General features: G+C 43.2%; 1 long non-coding RNA gene across 1 annotated transcript; it reads right to left on the reverse strand.

Moving 5' to 3' along the window:
• Window positions 1-216: 216 nt before the first annotated feature.
• Window positions 217-20,680, reverse strand: LOC129213438 (uncharacterized). The gene is made up of 3 exons (XR_008579443.1): window positions 20,647-20,680; window positions 19,617-19,767; window positions 217-251 (listed from the first exon to the last, which is right to left on the reverse strand). It is a non-coding gene; the product is annotated as an uncharacterized LOC129213438 (long non-coding RNA).
• Window positions 20,681-23,201: the final 2,521 nt, after the last annotated feature.

Here is a 23,201-nt window from a genome sequence, read left to right on the forward strand (position 1 = left end):
GATTTGCTTATCTCATCCAAATACCTCTTATAATCAGCATTTTCATCATCTTGTCTACTGTCTCATTTTTACCTTTTGCTCCTAAACAGTGCTGGAGGCTTGGTGCTAGCATGGCTCTCTTTGACATCTGCAACGTCTGCCTTCCCCATTTGACCGAAGCTCCATTTCAGTGATGCAGAAAATTAATTAGGGCATTTTATTTCCTTCATATGAAGACCTGAATACTGTTTCTAAGGCTGCAAACATGGTAACTGTGTAAATGAATAAACACAAAATTAGACTCCTCTTGCATGATTTCTGAAGCTGATAGCGAAAACAACCATGAAGGAATCCTGACACAGAATCTGCTGTTTTAACCACACTGGAACAAATTCTGTGTACCAATTAGAGAGATTACATTGCTCAAAGTGATGCAGAGAACTAAATAATCAGGCAAATATACTAACCAGCTGTCACTTTATCAGACAAGAGGAAGTAGTATTCCATAGTGAATGGAAGACAGTCTGCGAGATGCCCATTGTCTCATGGATAAATTTACTTTTATTCCCATAATCGCTTCTTCTGTGGCCCTTCCTCCAGCCTTTGCTCATAAGTGGCATCAACACCTCCACTGCGCTCGGCGGAAAGAGCTCCTATTTGTGTACCCATGGGCTGTTCAGCTGGGCTGGTGGCCATGGGCACCGAGGAGGTTCTGGCTGTGTACAGGTTCATCGACCCCAGGTCCTGGGAACCCCACTCACCTCATCTGCTCTGCCGATGCACCATAATGAAATATTAAAAAGTCAGTAGGGGGAAAAAAAAAAACCAAAATGGATTCAGCTTTGCTCCTTACAAATCTCTACAGGGCATATCATAATAAAACTGACATGCCACTGAAGATAAAGAAAAAAAAAGAAAAGCAAAAAAGAGATTAATAATAACAGAGACAACTAGGTATCGTCACCTGTGCTCAGATGCTGTTGTTCAGCTAGCCTTTGGAAATACTAGCCATGTTCAGGTTTTTAGACATATTTCACCAGATGAAAACCTTTGTGATATTAGTACTCTACTACTGAAAAACAGTTGTTTCCACCCATATCTAATAAATATATGTTTGAAGCTCAAGTTGATCTAATGTGAATTCATGCTCAACTGCGCGTGAGATGTTTGGATATAAACATCCTTTTCACATTGTACAATACCACCCTGCTGCTATTGTGCCTTTTCTCAGCCTTAGTTATCTATCTTTATGGTATTTTCATCCCAGTGGCTGATTAGGTAACTTAAAATGCCTGCACTAAAACCCACTGTCTTTAAATTGGGCTGAAGATGTCAAAGCATAGCTATGTATAGTCCAGTTGAATCACTTGGAGCTAAATTGCTATGAAATGGCACCTTTTTTCCAAAATAGGCCAAAAAGGTTTCCACCATGTATTGTTGGTGAAAGCAAACAACCAAACAGAAGCCCTGACCCCACTCGCCTGGAAATCCTCTGTGTGATCCTAGCTGGGAATTATTTCAGCCACGCATTAGGACACAAGGTTTGCATTGCAACCAGTTCAAGGTAGAGCGCAAACGAAAAATGCATCCCTGCTCGAAGTCCAACACAGACCTCCTGTCTGCTCAACTCCAAACGTGTGCTGAATGCTCCCCGCTCATTTTAGCCGTTACTTTGTCCTTGTCTGCTTTAAGACAAGGGAACAAATCTCAGCCCGTTTGAATCACAACAGCTGCAGTGACTTCAATAGAGTGATGAGTATTTATTCCAGCAGGAAGTCTTACCCAAAAATCTTTCCTAACTATAAGACCACTCTCACTGCTAAACAGGATATTTCATAGCGCATTATGCTAATGTAGTGGCATGTTTTCAGCAAGCACAATTCAGTAATTCATTGACAGCACCACGGTGACAGTGATGACCACGATCCCCTAACTCAGCCTCCTATTGTAGCTAGTAAATATTACTGCATGTTTGAAGTCCTCCACAGGTACTTTTTCTTAGCAGCCACAGAATTAACAGATCTGTTAAGCTCCATGAATAAGAATTGAATTCTCCAAAGGGTAAAAAAAAAAAAGTTAGAGAGGAGTCTGTCTAGGGACAGCTTAATCTATGAAAGGCTCATTGTAGTGTGGATACTGTCCTGAATCATAAAGTGCTTTTAAATAAGAAAAGGCTAGGTAGCAGAAGACGACAAATATTTGTACTACGTCTTTACAGTCTCATTATTAAGTATCTAAAGAAAAAAGCAACCCCAAAACGAAGAACCATTTGTATAAAGCTGCATGCCATACTATGGCAATGGAGGATTAGGCAAAGCAGGATTTTTAAAACCTTAAAATTACGGCCTTTTTTTTTTTTTTTTTTAAGAGGTGGAAGTATTCTGTTCAACAGGTTCCTATTGAACTTCCTTGGGCTTCAAGTCCCCTTGTATTTCCAAAACCCGTTTTCCTGCTCCCCAGCCAGTCCACGCTGTTTCCCGCTGCCCGGGCTCTCGGCTCCCCCGTCCCCTACCCGGTAACGGCTCTCCTCCTTGGGGCCCGCAAAGGCCGATCAAGCAGAGGGGTAAGAGATGAGAGAAAATGCATTTCTGTGCAGGAAACACAGCCTGCGGACATCAGTTTCTCTCAGCATTGGGTGGCAATTATTTCTGTGTAATAGGCAGTCACCCGATGACCCGCTCCTTCAGCATGCAACGCTTCTGCTGTCAAGTGTTAATCCCTTTGTTAGCTACTCAGCTGCACATTCATTTAGGAGGGCTAATGACTTACACTGTTCCTTCTCTGCATGATTTCAACGGACATGTAATTAGAGGTGAATGGAGTCTTCAGAAGTACGGCAACCACGAAAGCCAGGGGCAAAGTCAAAGTATTTGTCTAATTTTGCAATCGGCTGTTTCAGTGAATGAAACCGTGTGGTCAGCTGCATTCAGAAGAAAAGAAAGTGGAAAAGGAGACGCCAAAAAGAATCAGTCTTTAAAAATAAATTTAAAAAAATTGGATTGTCTGGCACTCACAAAGCTCCAAGATGAAAAGGAACGTGTTTCAAAATATTTTTGGTCGGGGTGCCAGAGAACACATTGTAAGATAAATGCCAGTGAGGAACCTGTTCTTCTCACACAGATTGAAAAAGTACCTAAAGGTGAAAAGCTTTGTTTTAAAGTGCTTGAGATCCTTAATCATTAGCAGAATAAGCGTGAGCACTGGAAAGCAATAGAAAAATATGTGAAGGTGAACTGAAGAACTTTTCATGTGCCACAGCACTGGCTTAAAGGTTTGAGGGTTTTTTGTTTTGTTTTGTTTTTTTCTTTTTTTTGGTTTGGGTTTTGTTGTGGGGTTGGTTTTTTTTTTTTTTTATGAAAGCCATTGATGTCTGCAACGCCTCAGGAAATATCCCACAGCTCTTACACCAGGTGAATACGGCCTTTTGAAGTCCAAGAGATTTTTGCATATGTATTAATATCACAGGATGATGTTGAAAAATATAATAGGGAGCCATAGTCCTGACAGATTTTTAGATGGGGGGAAAAAAAAAAAAAAACACCCAAAACCCTCCTAGCTCTGATTTCTGTGTATGGACAAACTACAGAGAAAGGCCCATTCTGCTCCAAGCTGTCCCTCCCTTTCCACCACGCAGGGCTTTGCGGATGAGGCTGGCTGCCAGCAAGAAGGGTTGGCTGCCGGCTGGCCACGTGTCACTGTGGGCACTGCGACACATCGGTTGTTTTAAAGCTCCTCTTATGATTTTTCACCTCCTCATCACTGGGTTCCCTGTATGCTGCGTGGCCATTCCTGCTGCACCATCTCCCTGCAGCACAGCCCTCAGACAGGAGGTGGTTTTTTTCCCTCTCTTGTCCATTTTGGAGCAGGGAGTCTCCGCTCTCCATACAGCTTATGCAAAGGCGCATTCGTGGATGATACGGTGTTTGCATTAAATAACGCCTACTCCTATTCTTTCAGTTACACAGCAGCCAAGCGGAATGATAGTTTTATGAATTAAAATAATACACTACTTTCACTAGCACTTTGAATTCAGGAACATAATTTCATTAAAAATGAAAAACAAAATAATAATTAATTGATAATTGTTTTAATTCAGTCCGGGCTTATAAGCTAATATCTCTCACACAGCTGCCTAATACAATTATAAACATAATTTCATGCTTAATGAAATATAAATGAAGCAACTGAATGGCATGCTCCAAAGAAATGTCCCTATCAATCAGTTGCCCTCCAAACCCTTCCACCTTTCCTGGGTGCTCGTTAGCTATTTTATTTGAAATGTAGCTTGTGTTTTGGAAAGATTTGATTTGAAGACCGTGAGCAGCAGATAATCCGTGATATCCTTAAGGAAGTAGGGCTGACGGTGACTTGCCATCGTGATCCAAACTGGGTGTCTTATCACTGATATGAGGCCATTCTGTTTTCCCGTTCCTGGCCCCGGCAGCGCTTGTAAGGTTGCAGGACAGGTCTCCAACGGCAGAGTGCCCCAAGCAGCCTTAGATGAGCTGGCACGCTCTGGGCTTCAGTCTCCGCACCCGAGCGGGGGTGTCCCCTGCTTCACATCTGACCCCGGCCTCCGTACGTCAGGGTTTTGTGAGAACTGCCCGTCGAGCGAGCGCAGCGCAGCCTGTCCTGCGGCAGCCAAGTCACACGTTAAGTGCGATGAGAGCACGCATCCGTGAACGGCTCTGGTGTCGTTGCAGCCTATTTCCCATCACGCCGGCGGAGACAGAAGGTTTTGTTCTTGGCAGCCTTGGGTAAGATGACTATGGGCAGCTGATGAAGATATTTGATTTTTTTGAGTGTTTTGGGATCTGCTGATAATCGAACCTAGGAAATGTACATTTCTGGCTATTTTTTTAATTTTTCATCTTTATCACTAACACTGCTATTCACTTTTTGAATTATAGCAGTAATTTCTCTCACATTGTGACTAGCTGGCTAGCAATGCCCAGTGGTGTCATTGGGAAAAACCTTGTGTGCAATTGCATGGCTTGCAGCTACCAATAGGTAAAACTGTAAAATACTTGCTCACTAATTTCCCATGTACTTATCCCAAGAGCTGCAGTGGTGCCCATCCTCACTGTGTGCCTACAGAGCAGGAGGCAGAAGGAAAATTAATCCCTTTGGATTGGAACTGTAATGATCCTGACAGAAGGGGGAAAAAAAAAAATTAAATCCACCAAACTAAGTAATGCTGGCTGTGGCTTGGGTCTGTGCAGTATACATATATTTTATTTTGCTGGGAATTGGATATAATTGAATCAAAGTTTGTTGGAAACTTAGCCCAGACTCACTGAAAGCTTCACACAACACAAAACCAGGCACTTTTGCTTGGTTCAGGGTTAATTAGGAATGGTTCGCTCAGCCTCAGTAATGATTCATATTCACTAACTATCCTATATATGAGATGTGACAAAAGTGTAGTTCAGATACACAAAGCATAATTATTTAATGATGAAGTAAAGTTGATTAGGAAGCCTTTAAGCTATTACACTCTTAGTAGGGTATTTTGCAGTCACTGAATAAATGAACATAATTTAAATCTTAAAAGCTACATAGCTCCTGCTGCTGTCGAAAATGACATGTAGCCAACAAGTTAGGGTTTTCCCATTATAGAATTCTATATACCACAATGAAGAGCATACAGAATTCAATGCATTGCCACTAAGAGCAGGGAAAACTATTCTTAGTGACTATCCAGGCTAAAAGCGATAGAACTCACATATCCAGTAACAATCATGAACCTGACAAATCAAGCCTGTAAGCCTGTGGTGTGATCTGAAAACCTAACAAGCTTCCAGGAAGGATCTCTGGTTTAAAAATACATTCTTTCTTTCTGGATTCTCTTTTTTTTTTTTTCCCCCATGAGATGTGCAAGACTGAACAGCATGAGAACGGCTGTGCCATTGAAGAGATATATATTATATAGATGTGTTCCAATTATGAAATTGATCCATGGATAAAAAAAATCCCTTAAGGGTGGCTATTAATGAGATTGCCTGCTCTGAGTGCATCCAGTAATAAGATTAGGTATGCATTTATCCTGAGCCGAGATAAACCAATGACAAGTTCGTGCCAAGATAAGACAGTTTGGAAAGGCAATTAAACATGGGACATAATGTGTGTGCATATGTCTGTGGGAGGTTGCAGGATGGAAAGCTGGTTTTCATCTGCAGAAGTGCTTCTGAGTGTAACAGGTAGGCAGAAACAGGCTTTTCACACTGGTGAGATTAAACTTGAGCTTAAAAATCAAAATATTTGAATTTGGAATTTACAAGTCAGTTTTACAAAATGTGCAGCCTGGCCTCTTTGGGTGTTCCTCCACTTATGGAAGGCTTGAAAACACCCTTGACAATGACCAGCTGCCCAGTGAGATAACTTAATCACTGCACTTGGACGTATATCACGTTGGAGTTCAGAGAATATAGCACCCAAACAGCGTCCAGGCCCCTAGATAGCCTCTCGCACTGCCTAGCTTCAGCAAACCAGGCAGCGATGCTCTAGAGAAAAGATCTCAAGTGTTTTCTGCAGGATTTGCTGTAGAAATACCTGCGCCATAGTTGTGGCAATGTGTGTGGGTCACAAAAACTTTCCCCAGGGATTAAACCTAGACAGTCTGGGTAGTGCTGGAGGAGCAGCCAAAGCAGCACGGAGCTCAGCACGTGCAGAAATGCCCATAAAGCCAATCGCCCTCACCGCAGCGCTGCAAGAGCGATTCTGTCCCCACCTTAGGGCCATTGTAACTGCTTGGTTACTCATTGCTCTCCTGCAAGACAGCTGAAATGTCTCCTAAAATCTTCTCTTAATTTTACAGCATGAGGAGAAGTTTATCTTCCTTACGCTGTTATTACTGCTGTTGCTCAGGACGTTGCTTTGTAGCATCTCCAATAATTGACGGATGCAGGGTGCAGCGAGGCCAGAATCCCCCCAGAAGCAGAAGCCTCTCTTGTACATAAACAACTCAAGCTCAAATCAAAATCTGAGTTACTGGGCTGATTAAATAGACCTTAAAATCCTGCCTCTGCTTGCCACACTTCATAGATCTGAACCAGAGCCAATTAGCCAGAGCCTACGCCTGCGTGGCTGAAAGCTCCGGGTGTTGCTCTGCACAGCATTGCCAGGCATCGGGTTAAAATGTGAAGGGGGAGGACAATCATAACCCCATTTCTGGAGTGGTCTCTGAGGAGATAACGGACAACGACTGGAGCGTAAGGTGAATACTGGCATGGTTTGTGCTCCCTTCATTCTTTGCCCAATCAGCTCAAGGTCGCTCCGTTAGCACAAACAAGAGCAGCCGGGAGGCTTCTGTAAACCACATCAGTCGGCGAAACCTTCACGCAGAAAGGGGTGGAGAGAGAGGGGAGAACTTCCGCTAATGAGCATGAGTGCCTGTCTCAGGACATTTGGAAGAATCCTTAGAAGCAAGACTAACAATAATTTGTAATAACAGAATATCTTCAAAAATCCTATACTCCAGAAATATTGGCATTTCAGTGATATGTGAAAGGAAATTGAGTGGCATAGGTAATTCCCTTCCTTATTTTTCAAAATACAAAACCTCCTGTTCAACTGTCAAATATCCAAATTTCTTAAATTAAATTACTTAAGAAATTTGCATGTTGGACATTTCATCTAGGTGTGATTGAAAGGAATAAACAGACTTTCATTACACAGACCTCTAAGGGATGGCTGTTCATTTTTAAAATACCCACTAAATGAGTATTCTGGCTATTAAGTGGTGAGTGTATAAAGTACATGCAGAAAATGTGTGTGACTGGGGAACTCTTGAACGTAGCTGTGTGCTTTTACGAGCCTTCTGTTAAGAAGCAGCAAAAACCATATGGTATCTATTAATAAATATATTTAGCATTTTTCTTCCTGCAAAATTTATTCACAGGTAATGATTTGCTTAACTTATTCCAACTGGCCCAGAATCCCGTTCTTATCTGCTGCAGAACACTGTTGTATTTCCACCTCTCTCCAGCAAAACACCGGGATCCTTTTGCCAGCCCATCTCATTTGAGAGAAGCTGTGCATGTGGCCAAGCAAAGCCGCCCTACTCCTTCTCACTCAAAAATAAGTCATGGGCCTGTCTTTCCCTTTAAAAAACTTATTACAAAGTACTAAGAAATTCAGTAAATTGGTAAGAAATATTGGATTTAGCGGCTCCTCCCATCAGGCTGCCTGTTCCCTGCCAGGACAGCTGGGTCTTCCAAAGCCTGTCCTTTGTGTCACACATGGACCCACAGTGCTGAGCAGCGACGTAAATTCTCATCAACTTTTTGTTTTGCCTCTTGGGGTCTCTCCTTCAGAATTTAAAAAAAAAAAAAATCTTCTCTCTTCTAAATTAGCATCAAAGATTTGCTAGTTCGGTGCAAGATCTCTGGGCTCTTTTTGAAAACTCTGATACTTTTCTTTCCATGTCCTTCCTTCACTGCCCCCTCCTGTAATCAGGATCCCAAAATGTGTGCTTTCTGATGAGGATTAAGCCATGACCCATGCATGATTGCAGGAAATAAGCCTTTAAAATATGCCTAAGTGCTCTGCTTGTTTGAAGTTACTGATCCTTAAAATAGATGTCTGAAAAAAAAACGTGTAATTTCAAATGTTTCTGCAGATATTGTTCCAGTATGTGTAACAAGGAGCCACATCAAGCCCAGTTACATCAGTTATGCTCCATTATATTATGAACTGAGCCAAATGAATCAAAATATACAGTAATACTTCAAATGAAAATGCAAGCCTCGTACAGTTTCTTTCCCTAGTTACCACTTACAAAGCATTAAAATATTCAGCTTGATTTCGGGGGTTTATTTTAGCTATTCACCAAAAATCTTTTCAGTATAAAAAAATATTTAATGTATTGTGAGAAAGGATGAATAATCGTTCCCTGTTTATGTTCTCCATATTATTCACGGTTTGAAAGCCCAGCAGGATAGCCTCTGCCACCAATGGGTCTGATGTTCATTCAGCTCACCTCGTACGGACCATTTCTTTCTCCACACCCCCCCTTGATTTCCTGATCACCATCCTTTCCTGTTCCCTTTTAGCCTTTTTCAGAGAAGATCACAAGTGGGGTTTGCAAGCTGGTATGCCACAGATTGGTGTAATTGAAATTAAGAAATGCCATTATTTAATTCTTCAGCACTTTCCCCATTATTTGTAGCATCGTTCCCCTGGTTGATCACCCCTGAGCCTTGAATTGCTTTTGCAAGAACTATGTGCAATGACTCAGAGATTTGTTTGTTAAATAAGTTTTTATAGCGACCCATGGAGACTGAGAAATCAGCCAAACCAGCACAGGAACATGGGGCAGAGAGTCGTTTCTTTCTCTCTTGTGGCTCAGTGCACAGAGCGCTCTGGGAAGCTCTAGAAACTGGGGAGAATGCAGCGTGACTGAAAACCTGGGGTGCCCTTTTTTGGTGACCTTTCTGCTCAGAGACAGTGGGAAAAGAATGGGTTTGGTTTTTTTCTTTTTCAGGGACCTTTTATCCTTTTGAGATATTAGGTATCGAGTGCCACCATTGGAAAATCAGTGAAAGAAATAGATGCCTTAGAAATCCTAATTTGGCAAAAATGTGCGCTTGCTAAGCTTACCCGCAAAGCTCTTTCACAGTCATTTAATGTATTGAGTATATTGATAGAAGTAGAAGAATAATACTACTCCCTCCTCATTAGTCTCTCAAGGTAGTTAGAACATAATTTTGTCCTATTTAATGTTACTTTAATCCTAACCAAGTCAAGATAAGGTCAGATGTTTCACCTTTACTGAAGTTCTCAGTCCTCTTATGTCTGTGTGCATACAAACCTACGAGAAAAACATTTCAGTCATTTCCACAGCAATGATCAAAGAAAATCACAAATGCAATGGACTTCAAAGAAAAGGGCAATGGCCCAGACCTAGCGCTGAGGCAGCGTGCACAAAATTGGTGAGTTCTGAACTAAATTGCTTAAAAACAGCTCCCAGTTTGCAGCACTGGTTATTTAAGGGAGCACAGATTTAGGGTACCTAAAGGCAAGGAGCCTGGCTGCAAAGCCAGTCCTCCAGGTATGTCACCTCTGGCCAGGGAAGTCAGAGTGCTGCAAAGGTCTGACTCCTCAAGTCTGGGAATTAGGGGTCAATGGAAGAAAAAAGAGAAACGAAGGGAAAAAGAGCTGCCTATCAGTGTATCACATATGTTAGCAGAATGGATGGATGGACGGATGGATGGATGGACGGATGGATGGATAACCAAGGAACTATCCTCACCTCTGGGTCTTATTCTGGGCCTGTAAAATCCTCTCCCCACCTTCACCAGGAATGTTTGTATTTCCATCAGTGAAACAGGGGGAGGGAATATGGGCACTAACTGCCCTGCAGGGTTCTGGAAAGGCAGTCCATGCTTTCCCTTCCCTTCCTCAAGCTCTTCCAGGTCCAGGATTATAGCCACACCACCCCAGAGATGGGAGAGGAGTGGGGCTCTGCTGCAGACTGGCTTGTATTTGATATCATCTACTGGGGGCGAGTACTCCAGTAGTTCAAATGCTGTAAGCTATTTATTTGCCTGGGTATGCTATTTAAATCCACTCTACTAATGTGCATCACCGACAGTCCAAGGCAATTTTCTGTAGGTGCTTGGGGAAGAGAGGTGATGGGAGAAAAGGATCCATTGGCCCCACCGAGCCAGGACTGGCAATCTGGGAGGTGAAAACTCAAGAGTTTCATTTAACAGAGTTAAAGCCTCCATTTCTGCACATTGTGGTGCCTGCACAATCACAGAGAAATAAATCTTGGTTAAATTTTTGATGAGCTTTCGGCTGCTCTAAATAATTAACTAGGACCTCTTTCATTTGAACATGGGTGCAACTTTTCATGTTTCAAACGCTTCCTGCCTTAATCACCAGGGAATTGCTCAAATTATTCAGGTCACTTCATATATTTATTTATTTTTAACATCACTAGTCAAAACAAATTTTGAACCTTCATGCAGGGAAGGGAGAAAGCAGTTTCCTTTTGATCTCACTCCAGGTAAATCCCCAGGAGAAGTACGTGTCTCATTTCCAGTAGTTCAATAATAGAGATTGATAGGTTAATCAGTTCCAATACAACTTAGAGAGTAATAGTGTGCGCTCATATCCTAAGTTTTGACATTCCCCAAGTCCAGGATGTTTCAAAGATGATAGTGCAGACTATCACAGGATAGTTTTTGAAAGACAGATGAATTAATAAGGATACTCCTGTATCCCCTCATGTAAAGCAAAGGAGACTGATCCTGCTTTTGACATGCTGATTGTATGCCAGTATAACTACTGAAGTCAGTCCTGCTTCACCACCGTGTAACGGCATAGAAAATGAGGTCTTAAAAACACTCATCCTGTCCCTTCATTGAGTGTCAAAAGGAGCTTGGATGCTGTTTTATTTGGAAACCAGGCTATCTTGTGAGTATCTAAAGAGGGAATTAAATGTATTAAATATTGGATTCAGTTCCCTAATGAGGGACTTTGATCTCCTATCATAAGGCTCAGATGTGAAAATTGGACTCTGAAAGCAGATTAGTAAAATAGCTCCTTTGTAACCACTCCGTTCTACCGCTGCTCAATAAGTCACAGACTGCGCCTGAACTCGTGTAAAAAACCTGCAAGATTAAATCAGTAGTGTCCAGTCTGCAAGTCCGGTTTTCTTCAAAGGGGAAGGAGGGGACATGCAGGTGAGGTGGTGAAAATTTGGCTTCGAGCCATAATTCAGCATCTCTACCTCTGAGCTTCAACATCCCATCCTCAAAAATGGGACTACCCACATCACTCTGTCTCAAAGACATCCTGGGAAAACAAACATATCTAAAATTGCAGAGGGCTTCAAGAATATTACAGATGCAGGAGCAGATTGCACTTTCAGCTGAATTTCTAACGAAGGTCTACCCAGGGCTTTCAAACTTGTCAATAAATCCAGGATTAACGATCTCAGTCTGCGCCATTTTGTAACTCATTACTTTAGGCACCAAAGCTAGTAGGCTGGTTTAGCCCTACATGACTTACTTTCTTCTATGGATGGTCACTGCAAAAATCTGAGTCAGACAGTTATTTTCCAGGAACCCTGGTTACTGTTGTTTAGCAATTATTGTAACCAAGCTTCTATATTTGCTGCTTTCACTAATTTGTCCCCTTTTGCAGTGAAAACTGTCATAACTGCTTGATTTAAAATGCAGACTGCCTGAGAAAGAGACTCCTGAGAAGTGACAGGTTCAGAGAAGTACTACGTGTGGAGAAGAGCACTTTAAATTGAAAGCGGGTGCGCTCATGTTTCTGCAATGAGACTGGCAGAGCTACACGTTATTAAATCTGGGGTCTTACAAGATTTTCTTCCAAAAATGTCCTTTGGTGCTATCCACCTCTTCAACCAGTTTCTCTGAATTGTGTATGTATGGATAGCCATAGGTCAAAAGTCATTTATTTTCTATTTGATGGTGTTGTTGCCAATGCATGTATTTGGCCAGAGGTACTGAAAGCATCAAGAAGATCAGGAGCAACAGAACCGGGTATGAACTGCTGCAGTTTCACTGTCTCAACAGTCGAGTTTCTTTATTCCAGCTGAGCATCAAGCCATCAAAACCTAAGTCAGAAGCAACATCTCACAACTGAGGCACTGCGAGATTTTCTTCTTTCATGAGAATGTTGCACAAACAGACCGCATTTGCGAGCCGTTCACGTGCCACGCTGCTGCAGAGGCAGAGGGGTGCCAACTGCCAAGCGAGCCAAAGAGCCGCTTTTCTTCTCCAGCCATCAGTATCGCTATCAGACGTGTCCAGCTCAGTCGGGTGGCTGCACGTCCACCAGCCTCCCAGCACTAGGGACACACTGGGCCTCGGGTCTCCACGTTTGCTTTTCATCCTTGTGTCAGACTGGGGTGACCTCAGCACATCACAGAGGGCATCTCAGACTCCTCCAAGGTTTCCATTTCCCTCATCAAGATGCATTAAATATATCTGGAAATCAGGCCTTGAGTCTGCCTGTGCCGCAATTCTCACTCCTCTTCTCTTTGCCTCTTTTCTGTCTAGTCCGGAACGAATGCAATCTCTCCACAGAAGAGAGAGACCTCTCGAGCTACGTGCTCGTGCCACGACAGGACCCCCCACTGTCATTTAGCAGCCGCTGTAATCTGAATAAGAAAAACAAACTTCCCCACTACCTCGGCATCTACATTATCTTTTTCAGTATTTTTTTCAGCTTAATTTTTATACATCTACATACAATAGGTCATCTACTATTTCTGCGGTCTAATGCATTGTCATACTTTCTATTTCAATGCCTCTCGAGTGTGATTTATTAAAATGATAGACCACACTACAGTTTGCAATGCAGGGCTAATTCATTCCCACTTTTTAATACAGTTCCTCACATCATTTCCAGCATTTGAGAGAATACGTATTTATTTTAATCACTGTGTGCTGCATATATAATTTTTTTCCTAGGTGAAATTTCCTTTTAATGGAGGTTGGGTCACGAGAGAGCAATTATTTGAGTTATGTGCACATTACGGAATAATTTAAAATCAGCTTTCAGGTCAATCTTTTTTAATTATCTATTTTATCAACTGTTTTTGACTACCAGTTTAAATAATTGTGTTTGCCTAATACCTGGAAATGTAATTGCTTTCAGATGGCCTTTATTCTGATCTCATGTCAGCATCTTTCTCTGCACACTGCGCATGTTTGCACCTGTCTGCGTGGTGACAGATTTGTGGTGACAGCTTGTATAACTTATTTATAAAATGACAAATTATTTTAGAATTTCTTTAAGTTCACAGACTGGAAATACAGAGAAACACCTGCTTGCTGCAGAAAGCTGAAGAGGATCTGCTAAGTCAAAGGGAAACTACGTGAATTGGTGAAGAGCACATTTCAAGTGAAACAAAACCCCACGAGCCATCCTTATGCTGGTCCAGGTTTCAGGGAGGGCTCCATGGAGGTAATTTTTTAACTACAAAGCCCACGTTGCTGAATTCCAGGATCGAGGAGGGTTCCCAAAGGCTGTGGGGCATGGAAGCCTCACCTGGAGTCGTGGGGGAGAAACAGCGTCCTCCCAGGTCAGCTGGGAGCAGGAGCCAAGTGGAAGTGCTTTGGGCAGCACCTGGCCAAGCCCCTCCACCGAGCCCCGCTGGGGCCGAGCAGCCGCCCGTGCCCAAAGCACGTGTCTGCTTCCCCGTGTCTTCCTCTGTCCCGCAAGGAAAATACCTCGCTGTCCTTCGTTTTGTGTTGACTCGAGCAAAGACGTCAGCAAGCGGCCCAGTACTGTTTCGATCCCAACATTAAATGTGCCAAGCCCGTCGCTGTAATTGCAGCAGGAGTGTCACTACGAAGCTATCTTGTTAACATGAAAGGATTAGTTCATCAGCAGGCGGTTTCGCTAGGTAATGGAGTCTGGGATGTCCAGCTGATAGGCTATAGAAAGAGTAACGAGATGCTCTGATAGCAATTAGTCCTCATCCCCAGCAGTACGAGCAGGAATAAGCAAGCGATTTGCCTCGCAGGAGCCATAAGTGGGCAGAGCAAAGACTCGAGGAGCAGATTGCCTTGCACAGCCAGGTAACGGGTACGGAGCACACCGGTAAAGGACTGCTGAAGAGCAGCGCGTGTACACGGTACGTTCTGAGCAGCTGCTACAGCAGCAGGACCCAGAGCACCGCTTTGGGAAAGCCTGTGCAGGGCAGGCAGCTTCTGTGCATCAAAGAGTCCTTATAATAACTAGCCAGTGGCTTAACTGTAAATATGTTTGAATAAGGGTTATCCAGAGCAGCAGACACTCATTCCACCTCATCTCTTTTCCTTTTGCATTTTTGGGATCTGTAATTTCTTTCGAGACGTGCCGGTAGTACTGTTGCTTGCTCATTTTAGGCAGAGTCATGCCTGGAGCTGCGGGCACAACTCTGCTGCCTGCTGTGCATCCTTGCAGCGCAGCAACAGCAATGGTCAGCGGAGGTGTACTAGGACAGGCAATGAAAATAATCCACCATACGTCAGCTGATGGTGTGGTTCTGCATTTCAAAAGAAGTTATCGCGTGTGTCTGAATGAAGCCTACCTAGACATATCCTTTTAATAGAGAGATAGATAACCCATTATGCACTTTTCTCACAAAGTTACTCTCACAGTCACTTTCATACATAATAAAGATACTTATCAGCATCACTCAAAAAAAGATACTGGTTTGAATTTAACATCCTGAAATCCTACTCATATAAACATCCACTTATCAGCTACTTAATGGCCTTTTGGTTGGATGGCAGCTTCTTTTCTCATCTGATGTATTGGTTTCATATTGTCCAGGTCAGCTCTTGGTTTCACGAGGCAGCCCTGTGTAAGTTAGTAATTCTGGCCCATAATATTCTGAGCTGTATTCAGGCCGCCAGTGGACATCAACGGTTAAGCTCTGTGCCAGCTCTGATTATTGTTGTGTACTGGTCAGCCTGTTAGGTACGTGGCAAATGACCGCTTTGGTGTTAGAGCAAATCTGGCCCGGAACTGGATTTTTAATGCTTCAGCACTCGTAATAAAGCAATATAGCAGCATATCAATTACTACAAAATTAGCTGCAGAATTGCTGCTGGATGCAAATGTACGTAGCATTGACATTTGTTTTCCTACCAAGAAAGACTTAATTTTATTTTTGAGAGTGACTAAGATATTGGCATAGTGCTTTGTGCTTTTCAAATTGTCTCTAGTTGAAAAATGAACTATCCCTCAAGGTAAATTAAATGAGGCTTTTTCTTTGTTCTTTCAATCCTTCTGCTAGAAGCCTAGTGCTGTTCAGCTGGAACTGCATGTAAGTCAGAGATACACAGGTTGCTCCTTTGAGCATGTATTTCCTGAGAAGCATATAGACAAAGAAAACCTAGCAGGAATAAAAATAAACAATTTAGACTATTGTCAGAAGCAATGCAGGTATTTACTGCGCTCATGAAGGAATATGACTTGGTCAGGCCACGACCATGCCCTCAGTAGCGCAATTTCAGGAACAAGAAGAGAGAAAGGGATACGTGAACTTGCGGAAAGGATGGTGGCAGGCAGTCCCAAAACCTAGACACAACCCCATACCTGATATCATACATCATGCACCCATTTGTCCTGCTTGCAGCATCACTTTAATTGAACGCTGCTGCGTTTCCGAGTAGCTTGCTCCTGTTGGACTTCGCAAATACTGCGGAGTGCTCCTCCAGCAACACAAAACCTTCTTCCTGGCTTTATCTGTCTCAGTGAAGGAGAGTGCAGTGCGCGGGGGGTAGATACAGCTCCCTCCCAGCCCAGAGCCAGAACTGCTGGAGTGGACTCACCTCCACGGACCTGCCCTCCGCTGCTGGTTCTGCTCTTGCGACACTTGCCTTGTCCTCTGCTTCTACACACTTTTTACATTCTTTGGTAAAGTTTTCTACTTGCAAACCCATTTTCTGCTTGTTCCTGTTGGCATCCTGTTTATCTATGAGTGCGAACATTCACGTTGGTGCGCATATTTGTGCTTTTCCCCGATATTTGTATATGCGACTGTATGTTTGTGTTTCACTTGTAATTGTTTCCTTCCTGCTGCACTGAAAAGCTGTAAATATTCCAATTTCTTCTGGCACATACAAGCAGTTGTGATTGCGACCGTGCAAGTTTGGAGATAACAGCTGACGCATCCATTTCTGATCACAACTTCTGTGGGAAGCCTGCCTCTCCTGCTCTGCATTTGGGAAGGAAAAATCAGGGTTCTTCACAAAAGAGAAAACCGTGTCAGCTTGCACTTACCCAGGGATGTGCTGAGCCCCCAGACAGGTGAGCTTAATGCTAGGATTGAAGTTGCAGATTGTTAAGCTGAATGTTACAAATATATTTTTAGGTATGTTAGGATCAGGGAGTTACATTACTCTTTTGAAACAAATTCCAGAAGTTCTGCCTAAATAGTAGAATGTTATAATTAAAGTGCAAATACATTGAAATGGCATTAAAAAAGCATATACTCACATGGAAAAGATTTCTTCTGTAATCACATCCTATCTCCATATAAACAGATGTTTATAGTACTCAGTCCTGAAACGGTGCAAATCTAAAGAGCACCAAAGACCTCAGATTGCTTCATTTTGCTTTGAAGTGCAGCTGTATCAATATTTCAGTTACATCTCTATTTTCATATCAAAAGCAGCACTGTGATTAGAGACGGATCATTTGTAAAAACCAATTAACTGAATGAACCTCTCATTTTTCTTATTCTTGTACTATATATTAACACATTGTAGTTTACATGAATCTAACCCCAGTTTCATTTAAAAAACAAAAACAAAACAACAACAACAACAACAAAAACCACAGGTAAAAATATGGCAGAACTCAGAAGCTGATATTTAAAATCTGACACCTGAACTGGACTGGGAAGACAACTTTGACTCTGAAACTGCAGTGTTGAATGAATAGATAGATAGGTTAAAAGAACAGATAACACAGATGATGGAGATTTCAAAGCAAACGATTTCTCTGACATTTGAAAGGATTTCCCCTCGCACAGCCAGTTGCACTGCCAGGGCTTCAGAAGGGAAGCTGTTCCCTGCCTACTCTGCATTTCAACAATGCTTAATTTAGCTTAACTTCAGCCACTGGACCTGAAACTGCCTCAGGCCCTTGGGAGATTCTGTAAGATAAAACATAGATTTGCTTATCTATTTGCTGTGGTGTTCACTGTGTAAAATCAGGAAAATACATGATTGAAATCGGGCTTCACTGGTTGAAAATAATCACAATTCGTGAAGTGCCCTGCATTTACTGCCCAGCATGAAATCAGAACGCACGACAGCGAAGCGGCTCCTCCACCAGCAGTGAGTTGTGCATCTCGGCTCCAGGTCTGGAGCCTGGGGTCAGCGTAAAGCACTCCTGAGCATTACAGAGGGATCCCGGACCACCAGCTTGGGCCAGGACCAGCAGGAGGGCTGAGACGTCAGTAGGTCTGCCTCACCTGGGGTCTTCGCCTTCTGCCTGCCTTCTGTACGTACACGTACACGCAGCAGCAATCTCTGTCCCTGCGGGCGGCGATGGGGACCCAGGAGCCAGCGAGGAACGGGCGAGCCGGGACCAGCACACGAGCAGAGGCAGCCACACGCCACGGCTGGTTTTGCCCACAGAGCTCCCATAAGGGTTTTAAAACCACTCGCCCCCAAAGGCTTACGGGGAAACGGAGCCGCAGTTTCCAGTACTCTCAGCTGGGGTCGGTCTCCTGGTTTTTGTTCTTGCAGGCACATTGCAAGCCTGTCCTTCCCGCAAGATCTCAAGTCACGACAAAGGCTGCGCTGTGCCGCTGTGGCGTGCACCAAACCTCGTGGATGAATAATAGCCCGTCCAGGCCCAGACAGAGCCATTATGATATATTAAGTCAATACAGCATAGAGTCCTTCGCATTTCTGTCCCGATCTGCAGCCATTAATTGCATTCATAATAGCTCCGGGGGGCCTGCAGACTAAACGCAATTTCAATGAACTATTAGAGCTTTTTCTTGGAAAGGACCATTAAGATTGCAGAGCAAGTGCTCGGGATGAGATGCCATTTGTACAAACTGTGTCACAAACAGAGGAGAGGGACTTGCAGCCTCTGTGGCGAAAACAGTATGTGAGGCAGTACGCAGCGAACAGCTCTTCTGAAATCCTTCCAACCTTCTCGTTTCTGTGCAGTATTTGAGTTAGGGCTTCAAACTAACCGGGTACGCGGACAAGTCCCGCTGCAATGCAACAAGACCTTCTGGCAAACTGAGGTGGTTTTAATAGAATGGAGCTTAGTAATCAATCCTGTTCTACCGCTGTGCTATTCATAACCATTTACTCCATCTCCACAGAATTACAAAAAATAGCTGCCACCCCTTTGGGATAATACTCAAACACAAATAACTCATATGCGATGAAATTTTTTTTGAGCGGTATCAGAAAGCACTGGCACTGCTTAATCCTTTGCTGACTGAATTTAGTGTTTGGCTTTTAAAATGAGGGCATGGTCAGGTCCTTAAATTCCAGCAGCACAAACAGCAGGGAAATGCTTGTGAAGCGGCTTTGCTTACTGACTGCACCAGTTCGGGTTTGCTGCGATGCATCGCTCTCAGGGACCGGAGCGTGCGCAGGAAACAAAAGCACAGAAGTATTGGAGGAAATTGTATCTGCATCATCACTGCTTTTCATACCTTTATTTTTATGAATGTGAAAACAGATTTATAGCATGTTTATATACATGTGTGGCTAATTTTCATATGCTGCCTTGAGACAGACACTGGGCCACCTTTGGAGAGGCATGAAGGAGGTTAATATGAAAGGGCTGAACAACACCTGGTGGTTTCATACAAGACACTGGAAGGTGATGGCTCCTGCATAACAAATTGCCTGTGAGAAACTGCAATGAAGCCCTGAGATCGTTTTTGAGGCTTCAAATGAAACAAGGTTAAAACCATACAGTGTTAGCTTTGCCATGTTAAACGTGTTCTGTATTATATCTCTGCATACACTTATAATTCATTCTTTTCATTTTCACAGGCAACGTGACCTTGAACAAGAGACGTGCTGTAGGACCGCAATAGTAACAATACAAGTATTATAAAAACAATCCTGGATACAGAAAAATAAAGACAAGATTAGTTTTTACTTCCATCTAAAACTTACCTGGCTGCCCTTTAATTACTTTACAGGACACAGAGAGGCATAAAAGTTGCCACCTTTCTGAACTCAGAGAAATGCAGAACAGGGTGCATAACTTTGTGAAGCGCAGAAGAATCTGGGTTCAGGTACTGCTGTTCCCATCCCTGCCGCAGTGCTGCAACGCAATGAACAGTTCAAAGGTGTTAAAATCTGTAGTGAGATTAAAGGCCAGGAGCAGTACGTAGAGCTTGTAAAAGAGTGGAAAACCAGATAAAGCTGCTTCCTATCAACGGGCGGATCTGGTAGTTTTACAGCCCTGTTTTCTGTACAATTTTAGGTCACATGAGCAATTTAATAATTTCTTCTGGATCTAATATCAAAATCTGGAGAATGTGCAAACAGCCTCGCTGACTGTTTCAGAAGGAGCAGATTTCCCAGACACTGGAGGGCTGGATACTCTTCAGACTGGGCACCCACCATTACAGAGACTGGTATTTAAAAAATCAGACATCAAGAATTTCCAATCTTGCTCAATACCCAACAGACTCCTTTGAATCCTTAATCCCACCATTAGGCACAAAGGTCTGTTAAAATAATGTGGATTTGGACATTCTGCCTTTTGCCTGTTTTAAATTATCTTTATAAACCCTACAAAAACTTACTCTCTGAGAGTAACCTGACTTACACCAGCCCGGATATACTGTCTACTCCTCTGCAGGTACCACTTGCGCAGGTATACTCTGTGCTACCCAGTTACCAATTTGGTCAAATATCTTTCCCCGACAATGTATTTCATGCCCATATAAAGAACCGAGCCTGCCTCGCTCCTCTAAGCTCTCAGGATCTGAAGTTGTGCTGATTTATTTTGGAAGAGGCAATGCTCCTTGGAGAGCAAGAGCGGGATCCAGGGTGCGGCATGGCTGGACACCACCGGGCTGCGGAGGCACGGTGCGTCCATCTTGCTATTGCGTCATCCCTGGGGCATTCTCTTTGCTAGGCTGGTGGGGGACAGCCCTACGTAGACACAAATTTAACTGCTGATTTAGATACTTACAGTCCAGGTATGGATGTTTTCCGATGGGGTTTAGTCCAAATAAAGTAAATCTAAGGAGAGAAGGAAAGGCAGGAACAGTCAGTGGCAATGGGAAGCAGAGTTTACTGCACTGAGATTGTTGCCCCAGCCATGGCTGGAACCGAAGCAAATTCACTTGCGCAGCCTTCTGCCGCGCTGGCTCTCTCCTGCACCCCCAGGTCGCCCCCTTTTCATTCTGCCAGCCCTCAGTATGTGCCACCAATCCATGTAAGACACACGACTTAGCAGACGGCCGTGACTGATCCACTGCATTTCGGGACCAGCGGGGTTAGGAGGTGGTAGTGACACTTGGGCACGATGGTCTGTGCGTACCAACGGCCGGTGCCGTAAGGGCCTCTTGGTTGCAGAGCTTCCCTTCTCGTCTTTTGTGGAATTCACGGTTCAGAAGTGAGTGACCGCTCCAGCTTTCTTCCACCCACAGCACTTCATGTGCTGCAGCCTGCCGCCGCTGTCAGATGCCAGGCAAAATTCATTCTCTTTCATAAAACCTAATCTCTTTATTACAGCATTTATACATAAATTAATGAAAGATCAGAATATAAAGATGTTCATTTTTGATTATTTGCCCATTTACAGGAAATTCAGTTAGAACTGTTTAGTTTTATCATCACTAGACAAAATAAGCATGACAGGATATTCTAGCCTCTGGATTATGTAGATAACACACAGAAATGTCATTTACATTTTCATTCTTTTCACAGAGCAACAAACCCATGCTTGCAAGCAAATTAAAATTCAGAACTTAATTGGATTTTTATATTCTCTTTAAACAGGTAATATTGTTTTTCTTCTTTTTATTATTGTATCTGAACACCGGATTTCATTTTGAGAGTGTGCCACTGAAGGTGAGAGGCCCTCTGTGCTAAATGGTTCATTTAACACCACTAGAATCTACCTTTCTTCAACACGTTTGAGGATTTAGATTGTTGAATGCCAGTATTTCAGTACTATTGTTAAACAAAAGAAAGGCTATGGAAAATTATTTTTTTGGGTGTATGCATGAACATACATATGTGTGTATATATATCTCCACACAAGCACATGCATCTATGTATTTGCATGCATATGCACACATTTATATGTATATGTATATGTATATCTATGCATGCAAATGTAGACAAAATGTTCCTATAATTTATCTCTGCATGCTCATATTTTTGCCATAACTTGACAAACCATTTGAGAAAAAAACCCACAAAACAATACCAAGCATCTTTTGTTTGAGTCTTTCTGAAAAATCTGCTATGGTATGAAAACAATGGAAATCACTCACTATTTCCTTTTTTTTTTTCTTTTTTTTTTTTTTTCTGCTCATTATGAGCTTCACCAAGGTGGCACTGTCTGCATTTAAGACCCTGTCTCTGATGGTGGTCAGTAAAGTCCAAGCAGCTTCTCTGCAGCTGCGGATTACGAAGCCCAGGTCTCCCACTGTGCGTGACAGGCGTGCCCCAGCTGGGGGAGAAAGTCTTATTAGGGCAGAATAAGGAATATCCTGGAGAAAACTTCACTAAGCTAGTCGTATTTTCATCGAAGAAGATACTGAGAATGGGACTGTGGCAGGAAACAGCATTTGTAAGGGTGACCAGAGGGAAAGGTTATCTTGATGAACTCCGTGTTACATCGCCACGACTGCCTCTCCGCGGCAGAGGAGCACCGCAGTGCCATGCACCCCACACTTAACATCTCCTGGCACATTCCTGGTCTGTGGCACTCGAAAGCAAGGTTTCACTCCACACAAGTCATTTGCTATTACGAAAATATCTGAAATAATGAAAATGTTGAATGATGAGAAAAGCATTTGTCGGCCAGCACTTCTCGCCGCTGCCTCTGAGCGTTCTCAGCACCGTGGGAGAGCCGGGTGGCACGAGGCCATCCCTGTTGTGTCCCCAGGCAACACCGTCACGCTTTATCCCAGGGTGACAAAGGTCGTCTTGCAAATATACATATTCCCATTCATCTAATGAACACTTCGTGACCCTGAAGAATTCACTGAAGTGGAAGCCTGACTCCAAAATCCTCAGCGTTAAACAAACACACTTGGACTAATCCCAGCTCTTCCTTTACTCCGGTTACTTCTGGTCACCGCGTGTCAAACATCACACCCCCCGCTGAAAACCTCCACGCTGCAAATCTGTCCGGGGTGAGGCAAGAGCAGAAAGGCATCGCTAACTGAGGGCCCAATTATAAAACTGCCATTACCTTTGGGAAATATTTGACCACAACTGTCAGCTAATCAGCAGGGGTAGGAGCATTCTTGCTGAAGTATAGATTTCTCCACATTAATTCTCTGCGTTTCACATTGTATCATTTTCAAATGCATGACTTAAAACTGATAATGCCAGACATCTTCCCATATCTTTTGAGTTTTCCCTTCATCAGCGATGCCGGTTTCAACACCTGCCACGAGCTACGTAAGTGTGTAAATTAAAAATGTACTTGGTCTCCTCTGTGTTGACCTTCCTCGCAGATTATTAGTTGCCCTTACATCTACCTGAGACAGAACCTTCACATGTTCA

This window comes from Grus americana, chromosome 15 (genome assembly GCF_028858705.1).
Source record: "Grus americana isolate bGruAme1 chromosome 15, bGruAme1.mat, whole genome shotgun sequence".
Taxonomy (NCBI): domain Eukaryota; kingdom Metazoa; phylum Chordata; class Aves; order Gruiformes; family Gruidae; genus Grus; species Grus americana.